The sequence below is a fragment of the Camelus bactrianus genome, chromosome 16, assembly GCF_048773025.1.
Source record: "Camelus bactrianus isolate YW-2024 breed Bactrian camel chromosome 16, ASM4877302v1, whole genome shotgun sequence".
Lineage (NCBI taxonomy): Eukaryota > Metazoa > Chordata > Mammalia > Artiodactyla > Camelidae > Camelus > Camelus bactrianus.
This window is the reverse complement of record NC_133554.1, coordinates 28,147,029-28,160,645: the sequence shown is the minus strand read 5'-3', so window position 1 is coordinate 28,160,645 and position 13,617 is coordinate 28,147,029. Positions and strand designations below refer to the sequence as shown.

General features: G+C 38.1%; 1 protein-coding gene across 5 annotated transcripts in view; it reads right to left on the bottom strand.

Annotated features, from left to right (window-relative positions):
- The window catches only part of CA10 (carbonic anhydrase 10), a 531,376-nt gene that overhangs the window by 233,288 nt on the left and 284,471 nt on the right, over nt 1–13,617 (bottom strand). Inside the window, exon 1 of one of the 5 annotated variants that reach the window (XM_074342773.1) lies at nt 505–810. The exons of the other annotated variants lie outside the window; for them this stretch is intronic. The gene's annotated coding sequence lies outside the window, so the exon portion shown is untranslated. Of the gene's footprint in view, nt 1–504; nt 811–13,617 lie in introns of those variants that run through there. 5 annotated transcript variants of the gene reach the window in all.

Sequence of the window (13,617 nt, the reverse complement as noted above, 5' to 3'; positions counted from 1 at the left end):
AAAGACATTCAAATACAGTGACAAAGAATGATGCTGATGCTTATAATATAGTAATTTTTAAACATAAAATACAAAGTCAAAAAAGTCAGCAAGAAACTCTAATACAAAAGGAAAACTATTATCTGTTAATTAAGGCTAGACACACACACAAAATACAGTCTTAAGGTTAAGAAGTTCATCTCTACTGAAGTTAAATTGTGAAAATTTCAGTCCTGAACATTGAATCTTCATGTGTAACCCCTCTGATGATCACAAATCATTTAAAATGCACAAGGAGAATCTTTGAAAGCAAAGAGAGGAGATCAGAGGGGATCCACTGTCATGGAAAGACTAACTGCTTCAATATGATGAAGCCTGGAATCTGGTCTTGGTCCTGACATGAACTTTGTGATCCAGGCTGAGTCACCGAGCCTTTTTGGGCCTGAGTTTCCTGTTGTGTTAATTTATTTGTTTGGCCCCCAGGTGTGATGAATAAAAGAGATCATCAGGAAATGCAAAACTCACCTGGAACTTAAACAGAAGACTCTCTTCCAGATCCTTGGTATTATTTCATATGATGATCGCGTAGAAGGCAGGTTTCAGAACCTCAGACAGAGCTATTTTGACTCAGGATGTGGGAAGGGGAGAAAGCAGCTTATCTGACAGAGTTGAAAAAAATCAAGGGATGAGAAAGAGGCTGGGTGTCAAATCTTTGGGAAGACTGGCCTCAGCTACACCAGATGGAGTTTGCCACTGCACTCTTTGGGCTCCCATAGCACTTTAGAGAGATGTCAATTAGAATCCAGGTTAACAGCCCTGGAAAGATCATAAGCTTCTTAACACAGAGCTCCTTGAGGTTTAGTGCTCTCCTGAGCCCTCTATTTAGAGATTTTCATATCTAGGAATGTGTAGTCACCTACTGGTGATTCTGACATGCACTGATGTTAAAGAGGTTTTAAAAACAGAGCCCACGTCTTATCAAATGCCTGGCACGTACTAGACTGCCTAGAAACTGTGCTAAAAGAATACATGTGCTAAATGAATCCATGTGTTTCAGATACTGCAATCCAGAGAAAACACTGACCTTAATAGGACAAGTTACTCTGGGCATCAGGCAAAGTTCCATAGACTGTCACTACATCAAAGATGTTTTTAAATGAAGCCAGGTAAGATCATCTGAGGTGACACCATGGTGAGAAGGATGAGTGACACTATTACAAATGAATATTCTTTGCCCTAGGGTACAAGATCACTCCCCTTAACCAGACAAAAACTAGGGCACCAAAAGGAGAAGGATGTACACCTTGGAGTTTAGGACTGGTTTCTCCAAAACTCAGAGGGAAAAAGAAGTTAAGTATTAACCAAAGTGAAGCCTCAGACCTACTTGCCCATATCACTCTTTAGTTAGTATTCATTAAGACCAACCCACTGCCACATGGTCTTTTAGAATCCAAGAATCTGACCTACTGTCACCATAATCTGTCTTATACTCTCCCTATAAGAAAACTGAAATTCAGAAGAAAAGAATCAGATGGAATTGAAGCCAATGATGCACTTCTGATGATTGATGGCAATGACTGACTATATGTATACAATTTGCAGCCCCTTCAAGGTGGTTGCCCTGCTGATCCAGGAATCACCACTAGCTTTTCTTGGGCCATGGCCTTATAGGGCAGGCTATGCTATTTTGTACATCATAAAAGGACCGACAGTCCACAAATCACCTGAAGGCAGGATCACACTCTGAAGTGACTTGAATAAATGATTTGTGTAAGTTAATGTGCACTTCTTATGGCCATGCTGTCATTAAAACACTGAGCCAAATCAAATAAGTCCATCAAGGTGCTATAAAATATGCATGCAAAAAGAATGGATGTGATGTTGTTGAGAATAATAAAACAGTCCATAAGAGTTAGGAGATAAATCAGCTGTTCTTTCAGGCATGGAATACCAAACATCACATATGTCCATATATATTATATATGCTGAAAGCATACATATATTATATATGAGCACTTACTGACATGTTTGGAGAAACACAAAGTGATGCAGGTGTTTGCATCATGGAAGTATTTTCAAGGAGCATTGGCACATTGACTGAAACAATGTTTTAGCCTCTGATCAATGGCCTTACCAAGGACAATCCCTCTGATGAATACTTCTCATGAAGAACATGTGTATCCTTAGAAAGATGACTCATAAATAGGAAATACAGAGAGTCTACACTTGTGTTATGAAAGAAGGTTCTCAGGCAGATATTCTAAAGGGATCTAAGGTGTTCTAAAGGGATTCTTTGCCCTCCTCTAAAACCATGTTTTTAATCTCAGATCATGGGGGAAAATGTACTCCCCACCTTTGTGCCAAACAACGAATGAGTTGGGAAGTGAGGTAGAGATCCTTTCCTCCCTCCCTTCCATCCATCCTTCCCCCTTTCCTTTCTCCTCTCCTTCGTTTCTTCCTCTCTAACTCCCCCCACATATTTTGGGGAAATGCACTCTAATACCAGTTGCTCCTCTGCACACTGTGTTAGCAGTGCCAGCATTCTTACCAGGCATTTGTATGTGACAGGCCCTTTGCTATGTAAGCAGGGTTGCAGATATGAGTGAGCTGACACCTCCACCCTCAGAGACTTCTCCATCTACTGTCAGAAAATCATGTGTAGGCAGCTAATGATAATGCCAGTAAAAATGAATTGTAATTTTAAAGAGAATATAAGCAAAGGAAAGAATGACTAATTCCAACTGTAGAGACTTTGGGAAACACAAGATGGCATTTGATCTTTGACTGAGGAATAGGATTTTCATCAGTAGGGGAGTAAGAAAGAAAATGTAGAGTAAACTCCCAGTAAATAATTTTGGTGATAGACTAACGTTGGTTCAAATGATGGTACCACTACTCTCTAGCTTGTATAACCTTGTTAAAGTTATCTAACTTCTCTTCATTTAAGGAGTAGCATTAACTACTTCACAGGGTGTAGTGAATTAGGTAGTTGGCATTCAGCATCCTTTTGGTCTTCTTAGGACTGCAGAAGCTGGAATTCTAGAAACTACACCTCCCAAACTCCCTTGCAGCTAGCATTTAGAAGTGAATTACATTCCATCAATAAGATGCATTTGTGTAGGATCTGAAATGCAGTTGCAAGGCAGAGACCAATGTGTGATTTCTTGGCTTGTGTTACTGTTAAGTACGGTTGTGGAGACACTGGACTTTTCTGCAGCAGAGTTCCAGTGTTGTTCATGTCTGTGAGGGTTTTGGGACACAATTCCACTTATTCTGACTGTGGCAGCAAGAGCAGCTCCCCTGGTTTCCACAATGTTGTTCTTGGGGTCATTCCTGTAAGTCCAGCCTGCAGTCCTCCTTCAGACCTCCCAGTGAAGTTTAAGTTTTGTTAAATAACTTTGAGTGACCAAAGTAGTGTTTGTGTTCTGCAATTGAACCTCGACTGATAAACAGAGTTTGAGGAGGATTTTACAGGCACGTAGGACAATAAGTCTAAAACATCTGGTATTGTGTCTGGCATGTAACAGTTTCTTAATACATGTGAGTCCCCTTTTCTTTTCATATTCATCAACTCTCTTTTCTCTGTGGAAGAAAAAGACCTAGCTCACCATGGCTTGTAATTAGCATAATTTGTTTTAGGACCTTTCTCTGCAGAGTGTGGGAAAAATGTATCTTCACTCCCTGGAAAACCAGACCACTGCTCTGCCTGTTTTTATACATGTAAATCCTCAAGGGGTGCTAAACAATGTTACAAGACTGTGGCTTGCTTTCATTGGCAGAACTGTACAATAATTGCTGAACATAGGAGGTAAGACCATTTCATTTGGAAATGGACAGAAGATGGCATTATTCAGAAAAGTTTTCCATGGACTCCAAGAATCAGTTTTGTGGTCATTTATGACTAGTCATAGTGGAGGTAGTGTCCAACCCTAATGTTTATTTATTTACTTCTTTTGAAAAATTGCCATCTGAGCACTTACTTTGGGAGTAACTATTTAAAAAAAATCCCAAACTCACTTCTCTTTGTTTTTTAAATCAAGTCCTTTTCAAGTTATTTCCTAAGCAATAACAATTTTTTCAGCAATTAAAATGTCAGGAGGTGACCAGAGCTGATTAGAATAGCCTCTGACTACATGCATCAAAAATTCAAATGAGAGAGAGATAGATTCTTTAGTATAATCTCATTATTAACATGATGCATTATATTAACCTTGTTCCAAATGCAAAATACACTGAAAACATTGATATTCAGCTCTTCCTTGTCTTGTTTATGGCACCTCAGGCAACTGCTCACTATTAGAGCTAAAAGTTGTAAGAGTATTACAAAACGAAGGCCTGAAAAAATAAAATGTAGATATGAGTTGAAATAACACTATGACATGAAACTCGGTGTCCGCTTCTATCACTCCTGTAGCATGTACACTATACCTAAGACTGTTGCCTCTCCCCTGGTTGGCATGTCTCATGTCTCCACACTCACCCCTGAGCATCCTGCATGGGTGAGGAGAGGGGCAGTCAGAGTGAGGAGAGTGGTTTTAATCTGCATCTGGGTTTTAGACACAGCCATGGTATTATTACAAGGGTATACATGTTACCATGAGTAAACTTAACACTCACAACAGTGTTGAATGCAATTAAACAGCAAATACCCTTGATCCTAAAAGTCGTTTAAGATTGCTCATAGCTCACTGTCCCTCCCTATGTAGACAGCTTTATGCAAAAGGGAAAAGTGCGCTATGGACCTGGATTCTACTTACTTTGCGACTTCGAGCTGGGTCACAAACAAGACTCTTAGGGTTTCTTCCTTTGTGTTTTCTTACTTAAATTTTTTGGTCAACTTAAAAAATAATTTACATACAATAAAACTCCATTTTCGGGGGAGTTGGTGTATAGCACGATGAGTTTTAGCACATGTGTGGATTTGTGTAACCACCATTAAAATCAGGAGACACAATTCCCTCACCTCCAATGCTTCCCTCATGTGGCCCCTTTGTACTCAAACTCTCCTTCTCCACTCTCTGCCACATTTTACCCCTGAAAACCATTACTCTCCATCTCTGTAGTCTTGTCTGTTCCATGATGTCATATAAATGAAGCGATGCAGTGGCTTTCTGACACTGGTTTCCTTCACTTAGTATGATACATTTGAGATTCATCCACGTTGTTGCATGCATCAGCCGTCCGTTCCTTCTTACTGCCAACTAGTATTCTGTTGTATGGCGTACCACAGCTTGTTCGGCCATTTATCCACTGAAGGACCTTAGGTTGTTCTCAGTTATTATGGATAATGCTTTTATGAGCACTCATGTACAGGCTTTTGTGTGAACATAAGTTTTCATTTCTCTAGTGCAGAAAATTTCAATCATCATACTGTTAATTACTAAGTGGGCTTTTAAGTGGAATAATTATTTAATATAGAAGGCTGTCCTGTCCATTGCAGGTGTTTAGCAGCATTGCTGGATTTATCCATTAAATACCAGTCATATCCATTGACCCAGTGTGATAACCCAGACCAAAAATGTCTCCTTACATTGCCAAATGTCCACTGGGGGGCAAAATTACCTCCCAAAACAATGTTCTAGGGTAAAAACTTAGAAGAGGTATTGCTGGTCCATATGGTAAATATATGTTTAACTTTAAAAGAAACTGCTAAGTTATTTTTCAAGGTGTCTGTACCATTTTGCATACCTACAGCAATACATAAGTGTTCTAATTGCTCCACATTTTGTCAACACTTGGTATTAGCAGGTTTCTGGAATTGTAGCCGTTCTAACAGTTGGGTTCTTCATTTTAAAATAAAGGATAATGATATAATACTGTGGCAGATATTGTGCAGCTCACTAGTATTTCCAGTTCTGTGACTCTTGACGCTTGAATATATTTCATTTCCTGCTCCCCTTGGTTGCATTTGTTTATGTGAACTATCTTGGCCAAGAAAAGAAAGCGAGGTGGGTCCCTTCTGGGTGGCCACACAGAAGAGCTGAATCACTCTTCTCTGTCTTTCCTTCTCTCGGCTTTGGCAACCAGTTACATTTCAAATGGTGGAGCGTTCATCAACCAATGTCTTAAAGTGAGAATGACGTGGAAAGAGAGTCCCCTGCCAAACCTCAAGTGGATATGAGGTATGGGCAAAACTAACCCTTTTTCATTTTAAGCCACTGCTATTTTGGGATTGTTTGCTAACTCATTATAACCAGTCTAGGTTGACTGCGACAAATTCCTATGTGCTCATTGTGAGCATTTATGATATAAATGCAGTTCATGCATCTGAGCACAGTTCTTGGCTTGCAATAAGTGCTCAGTAAATGATTGCTATTATTATAAATATTTACTCTTCCCTGACTATACTATCACATGGTGATTCTTCTATTTATAAACTTACAGCTTTTATTCTCTGTAATGCATTATCAGAACTACTTCAGCTCCTTCAAAGTACCTTGAGAACAGGTTGGTCTCAAAGAGTCAGACTGAAGCAAGCACACATTTCATTGGCCACCTGTCACTCAGGTGTGCTGGTATACCATCCAGGGTTCTAGGACACAGCATCACTGTGATGCTGAAAATGCATTCTTTTGAATAACAATTAATAATATAAAGTCATTTAAAAACCTGTCCCCTACAAGCCATTGTATGTTTTGAAGGTCTTTAATTAGCCAGCTAACCTCCGCATTTTTTACTTGTTCATTTCCCAAGAATGCAGAGAGGTAAAGAGGTATAAAAGCACAGTCATTCCCAAATTTGATGGTGCATCAAAATTACCTGCAGAAATTTGAAAATTCTGATTCCAAGACCTAATCCCATTGAGATTTTAAAGCCAACGATCCAGGATAAGGCCTAGGAATTAGTGCAAGTTGAGCTTCTACTTACAAAAGTCTTTGAACCAATATCTTCTATAATCCAAACCTTTATTTGATTACCCAACTAGATTGTCACATGAATTGAAGGCCCCCTGCTTTGCCAGGGTTTTAATGCATGATATGGGCCCAATAAATGTTTTTTTCAAATTTATAACTGCTCATTCACTGACAAACAGGGTACTTTGTCTGAGTGAGAGTTTCACTAATTCACACTTGAACTTCATGCCATGAGGAGTATTCTTTTTACATATATTCTTATGTGTAGCTCTGCTTACTTCTTCAGAATAAATCACTAGATTTGGAATCATCAGGGATTCAAATATTACAAATAGTTGCACAAGCCTTCTAAATGGTCTCCCTATCTCTAGTCTCTCCCTTCCTCTACTGCTGCATAGACTATCTTCCTAAAAATAGATTTTATCCTCTCTTTCTTCCATTTGACTAAACCTAGGATGGTGTTCAGGGTGATAGTAATGAGAACACCTTTACCTCCTCTCAACTTCCCAATATCATTTTTTATTGAAGTACAGTTAGTTACAATGTGTCAATCTCTGGTGTGCAGCACAGTGTCCCAGTCATGCACATTTGTTTTCTTATTTTTTCCATTAAAGGTTATTACAAGATACTGAACAAGATAGTTTCACATATGAGTGATATCATATGGTATTTTTCTTCCTCTTTCTGGCTTACTTCACTTAGAATGATGATCTCTATGTCCATCTATGTGGCTGCAAATGGCATTATTTAATCCTTTTTATGGCTAAGTAGTATTCCACTGTATAAATGTGCAACTTCTTTATCCAATCAACTGCTGATGGACATTAAGGATGGTTCCGTGTCTTGGCTATTGTAATATAGTGCTGCTCTGAACATTGGAGTGCGTGTATCATTTTACATTAGAGTTCCTTCTGCATATATACCCAGAAGTGGGATTGATGGATCATATGGTAAGTCTATTTTTAATTTTTTCAGGAATCTCCATACTGTTTTCCGTAATGATTGCACCAAACTACATTCCTACCAGCCATGTAGGAGAGTTCCTTTTTCTCCACATCTTCTTCAGCATTTAACATTTGTGGACTTTTGAATGATGGCCATTCTGACTAGTGTGAGGTGATACCTCATTGTAGTTTTGATTTGCATTTCTCTGATAATTAGTGATATTGAGCATTTTTTCATATGTCTATTGGCCATTCATATATCTTCATTGAAGAAATGCTTGTTTAGGTCGTCTGTTTATTTCTGGATTGGGTTGTTTGTTTTTTTGTTATTAAGTTGTATGAGCTGTTTATAAATTCTGGAGATTAAGCCTTTGTCACTCACATCATTTGCAAATATTTTCTCCCATTCCATAGGTTGTCATTTTGTTTTGTTTATGGTTTCCTTTGCTGTGCAAAAGCTTATGAGTTTAGGTCTCATTTGTTTCTTATTCCTCTTATTTCCATTGCCTGGGTAGACTGCCCTAGAAGAACATTGCTAAGATTTATGTCAGGGAATGTTTTGCCTATGTTTTCTTCTAGGAGGTTTATTGTGTCTTGCCTTATATTTAAGTCTTTAAGCCATTTTGAGTTTATTTTTTGTGTATGAAGTGAGGGAGTGTTCTAATTCACTGATTTACATGCTGCTACCTAGTTTTCCCAACACCATTTGCTAAAGAGACTGTCTTTTCTCTATTGTATATTCTTGCCTCTTTTGTGGAAGAATAATTGGCCATAGGTCTGTGGATTTATTTCTTGACTCTCTATTCTGTCCCATTGAGCTATATGTCTGTTTTCATGCCAATGCCATACTATTTTGATTACTGTAGCTCTGTACAAGGATGGTTCAACATATGCAGATCAACCAATGTGATATACCACATCCACAATATAAAGGAAAAAAACCACAAGATAATCTCAACAGATGCAGAAAAGCATTTGATAAAATTCAACACCCACTTATGATAAAAAACACTTCTGACAGTGAGTATAGAGGGAACATGTCTCAACATAACAAAAGCTATTTATGACAAACCAGAAACCAGCATAGTACTTAATGGTGAAAAACTGAAAAGAATCCCCCAAAAATCTAGCATAAGGTTTCCCACTCTCACCACTTCTAGTCAACCTAGTCTTGTAAGTCCTAGCCACGGCAATCAAGCAAGAAAATGAAATAAAAAGGATCCAAATTTGAAAAGAAGAGGTAAAATTGTCAGTATATGCAGATGACATGATATTATATATAGAAAACCCTAAAAACTCCAGAAAAAAAAAAATACTACAGCTAATAAAGAATTCGGCAAGGTAGCAGGATACAAGATTAATGTACAAAAATTAGTTGCATTTCTTTATACTAACAATGAATCAACAGGAAGGGAAAGTAAAGAAATAATCTCTTCTAAAATTACATCCAAAACAATAAAATACTTAGGAATAAATCTGACCAAGGAGGTGAAAAACTTATACATGGAGAACTACAAAACATTGAACAAGGAAATTAAAGAAGATTTAAAGAAATTTAAAGATATCCCATGCTCTTGGGTTGAAAGACTCAATATTGCTAAAATGACCATACTGCCCAAGGCAATCTACAGATTTAATGTGATCCCTATTAAATTACCCAGGACATTTTTTACAGAACTGGAACAAATGATCCTAAGATTTATATGGAATCACAAAAGACCCAGAATTGCCAAAGCAATATTGAAGAAAAAGAACAAAGCTGGAGGAATAACCCTCCCAGACTTCAGACAATATTACAGAGTTCCCAATATTATTAAAATGAGCAAAGAGGTATAAAGCAAAGAATGAAATCAACTAAAGCTCTGGAAAATAAGAATGAACAGAAATTTTGAGGAATTTCTGAATAATAAAGAACAAATAAGATAGGTATGTCAGAAAGAGAAGACTAGAGAACAGAGGACCAAAGGGGACCAAAGAAAGTCTCCCTGCAGAGAGGAGAGCCAATGTTCCCAATAGAATCCTGGAGAACGTCCATATGGACATCAACAAGTATAAGGAGCAGGAGTGAAAAGCAAAGAAGATCCCCAAATCCATATCAGAGAGAATAATTCTTTTTTAAAGGCAGTAAAACACGCAGAGGAATGAAATTCACTGAGGGTAGCACTCCTTGAGTGATGGCGCATTAACTATGTATTTTGTATTCTGTATTCTGATGCTTTGACATCTGGGCCCTTGTTAATCTGGAAGGGACTGCCCCCCCCCCCCAAGGTTAGCCAGTTCCTAGATAGTAAATAACTTGCCTCTGAGTGTGTTTTTCATATGCAAGCCAAGTAATCCAGAGTCCATGCCTCTACCACCTCCTTCACTGGACTCCCACCTTCAGGATCACTATGCATCTCTCTAATCACCCGGGTGCCAGACAACTAGAAATAATCCTTATTCCCAAGAACTTGCTGAATTTATTCAAACTACTGAATCCTGAACTTTATTCTGACTCCCTGTTTCTTTCCCATGGAAACCATTAAATAAGGGCTCTTGCCAACAGTTCCTTCCTTCCCATCTACCTCCTGACAGACTTCGGGGCCCCCCGTAGGGCTCCCCACCAAGTGGCATGCCTCCTCCCCTTGGGAACTGTGAATAAGAAACTATCTTCTTGATAGCATTTGTCTCCTAATCAGTTGGACTTACTGAACCTCAAGTTTTCTGTTAATGCACTATATTTTAGGAGAGAAGACTTTTTTACTGTGGTACTCCTAGTGTTCTGAAATTGACTGCCAACTCCCTACTCAACCTCCAAAAAAAAAACCCTGCTTATTGGCCTGTCCAGTAGGTTTAAGTAATAAAAAATAAGTAAGTAGATGAAAGAACTACGTAGAAGCATGATTTAAAAAAAGTTAAGTGTGAAAACACATCAATTGATAAGATAGCAACAATTAACCTTGTGGTATTGGTGCATGAGTAGATGAAGACAGAAACTAAAGAGAAAGCATAGTACAGACCCATGCACACGGAGGAACTTAGTTATGTAGTGGTGATGCATGATGTATTCAATAAATCGAGTAACTGGAAAATGTTAGATAGATCTCTTCATCTTAAAATAGACAAAGAATAATTCTGAGATGGATTATAGGCATACATGTGAAAAAACAGTGATTAAATTAATAGAATAATGTTTTTATAATCTTATGCTAAAGAAGGCTTTCCCAAGCAAGGACAAAACTCAGAAACCACAAAGAAAAAGATTTACACATTTTATACTTTAAAAATGGAAGTTTCTGTACACCAGGAAAAGTCACTGTAAGCACATTTAAAAGACAAATGGTAAAACAGAAAAATATGTGCAACACCTAAAACAGAAAAACAGTTAATATTCATAATGTATAACTAACTCATAAAAATCATTATGAAAAAGCTTATCTAATAGAAAAAAAGAGCAAGAGATAAGAACAGACAATTCACATAAAGATACAAAAGGCAAATAAACATATGAAAAGGTAATGAACCTCACCAGCAATCAGGAAAATGCAAATTCAGTTAACAGTGAGATAACACTTTTTACTTATCAGATTGGCAACAATTTTAAAGACCGATCCTATCTGTGTTGGCAAAGCTAAGGGGGAAAGGGAACATCTTATGCTGTTGTGATAGGGAGACAGTTCAGGGGAGAACAGTTTGGCAGTATCCATCAAAATGATAAGTTTGTGACTTTTTGGGTCTGTAGTTCCACTTCTAGAAACGTAGTCTATCAGAATGCTTGCTCAAATGCATAAAGAGTTGTGCAAAATATTAGAAGCAATATTGTTTGTTGTAGTAAAGAAACAGAAGCATTCTAAAGGCTCATCAGTAGGGGCATGGTTGAATACGGTGGGATACTTTTTACGGTGGCTGAAAAGAGAGAGAAGACATGTGTATGGCCTGACTTTAAAATAGGTACCTATCATATACTGTTGGCTAAAAAGAAAAGAAAAACAGAATGAAAGAAAGTTGCAAAATAATATAACACATACAGTATTAGCTATGTTATATATGTGCATATATATGTTTATATATGGATATGTTTATATACATATATAAGGATGTCTGTATTAATACATGTACTTATGTATATAAATATAAATAAATTGGTAAAAACCATTTCATAAGTTTATAATATTACATCATTGTGTTCCTTTTTATTTTTCCCAGCTGATCATTTGAGCCCTCATATACCTTAGTACAAGGAGATTCAACATCTCTCGCTTTTAGATGCCCATCCTCAAAATTGCCCTAAAACTTTAGAGCCTCATGAATGTCAGTTGTGAATTGTGCATGTGTATGTTGTGTATTATTGTGTGTGCATCTTTGTGTGTGTTTGGGGAGGATGTCAATCCAGCTTCCAGCCTCAAAAGATGCAGCTGAATGTGGCCGACTTTCACAAGATGTGACTGTGAAGACTGGCTTCTCACAGTGGGGTTTATGATGGTGATACTTGGGGTAATGATGCCCCCTGACTTCGACATCTGTATTTGGTACTCAAAGGAGGATGCTCTCCATGCCTTTCAGGCTAAGATCAGTGAAGAGTGTGGCTTTCCAGTGAGCAGCTCTCTCAGCTCCTACAACTTCCAGGGCCCCTGCCAGGGAGAGAGCACTGAGTCAAGACTGGAATCTGCCAGCTCAGAGACCCAGTGTTGCCATCTCTCTTCCCTCTCTAGGGAATTCCCCAAGGGGTCCAGGCAAGTTTTCCTTTTAAATCTTCAGAAGTCATTATTCTTTCCTGGAAAAGAGTTTGGCACCTCTCTTAGAAAGGAGAGGTTGTGCTCCCAGCAAATGTAATTCTGCTGGGACCCATCTCATCTAAGGTATTGATGAAACACTTCACTGATGGGATAGATTTAATGTGCATAGCATGTCTGGAACGACTCACATCAACTATTAATAGTGAATCACTGCCTGTGGGAAGGTGGGGAGTGGAAGTTAAAGAAGTGCTGTCATGTTTATTTCATAGTTGTTTGAATGAACTAAACTTTGGTTTGATTTTACTTTAGAAAGATCAACGAACTTATATATACATATACATATGTATATATACATACATGTATGCACATATATATTGCATATATGCAAACCAACTAAAATAATAAAAAGTTTCTTTCTCTCATCTGGATCATTTCCAGCATCTTACACACATGCTCTTATTCCCCTAAGCTTAAAAAAATCCCCTCTTGATCACTTTTCCCCCTTGAGCTGCAGCCCTATTTCTCTGTTGCTCTTTCCAGCAAAAGTCCTCAAGAGTTGTCTGTATCATTTGCAACTTTCCTCCCTTTTTCTCACAAACACATGCTAATCATGTTTTCCTCCTTCCACTCATTACAACTGCTCTTGTCAACATCATTAATGACCTTAAACCAACCTCCATATTGCTGATCCAATGGTCAGTTTTATTGTTCATCATTCTTGACCCACGAGCAGCTCCTTCCACCTTAGAATACTTTCCTCTCCTGACTCTTCTAGAATCCCATGCTCTTCTAGTTTTCCTCTCCTTTACTGCAGCTTCAGCTTAGTCTCCTTTTCTGATTTTGCCTCAACTCCTCCCTATCATAAGGATAGGTACCCCAGGGCTTAGTCTGTGAGCTTTATCTCTAGTTTGATTTCATCAATCAGGGCTTTTAATGTCGTCTATGTTAAACACACCTCATATTTAACTTTTAGCCCAGTGCCCTCCTAAATTCTAGATTTATACACCTTACTGCCTATTCAGTATCTAGAATCCACATTGTCAATGAGCCCCAGGAAAATCTGACACATCCTAAGGTTCAACGACTTCTACCTTAAATGAAGCCACCTCTAAATCCATCTATATG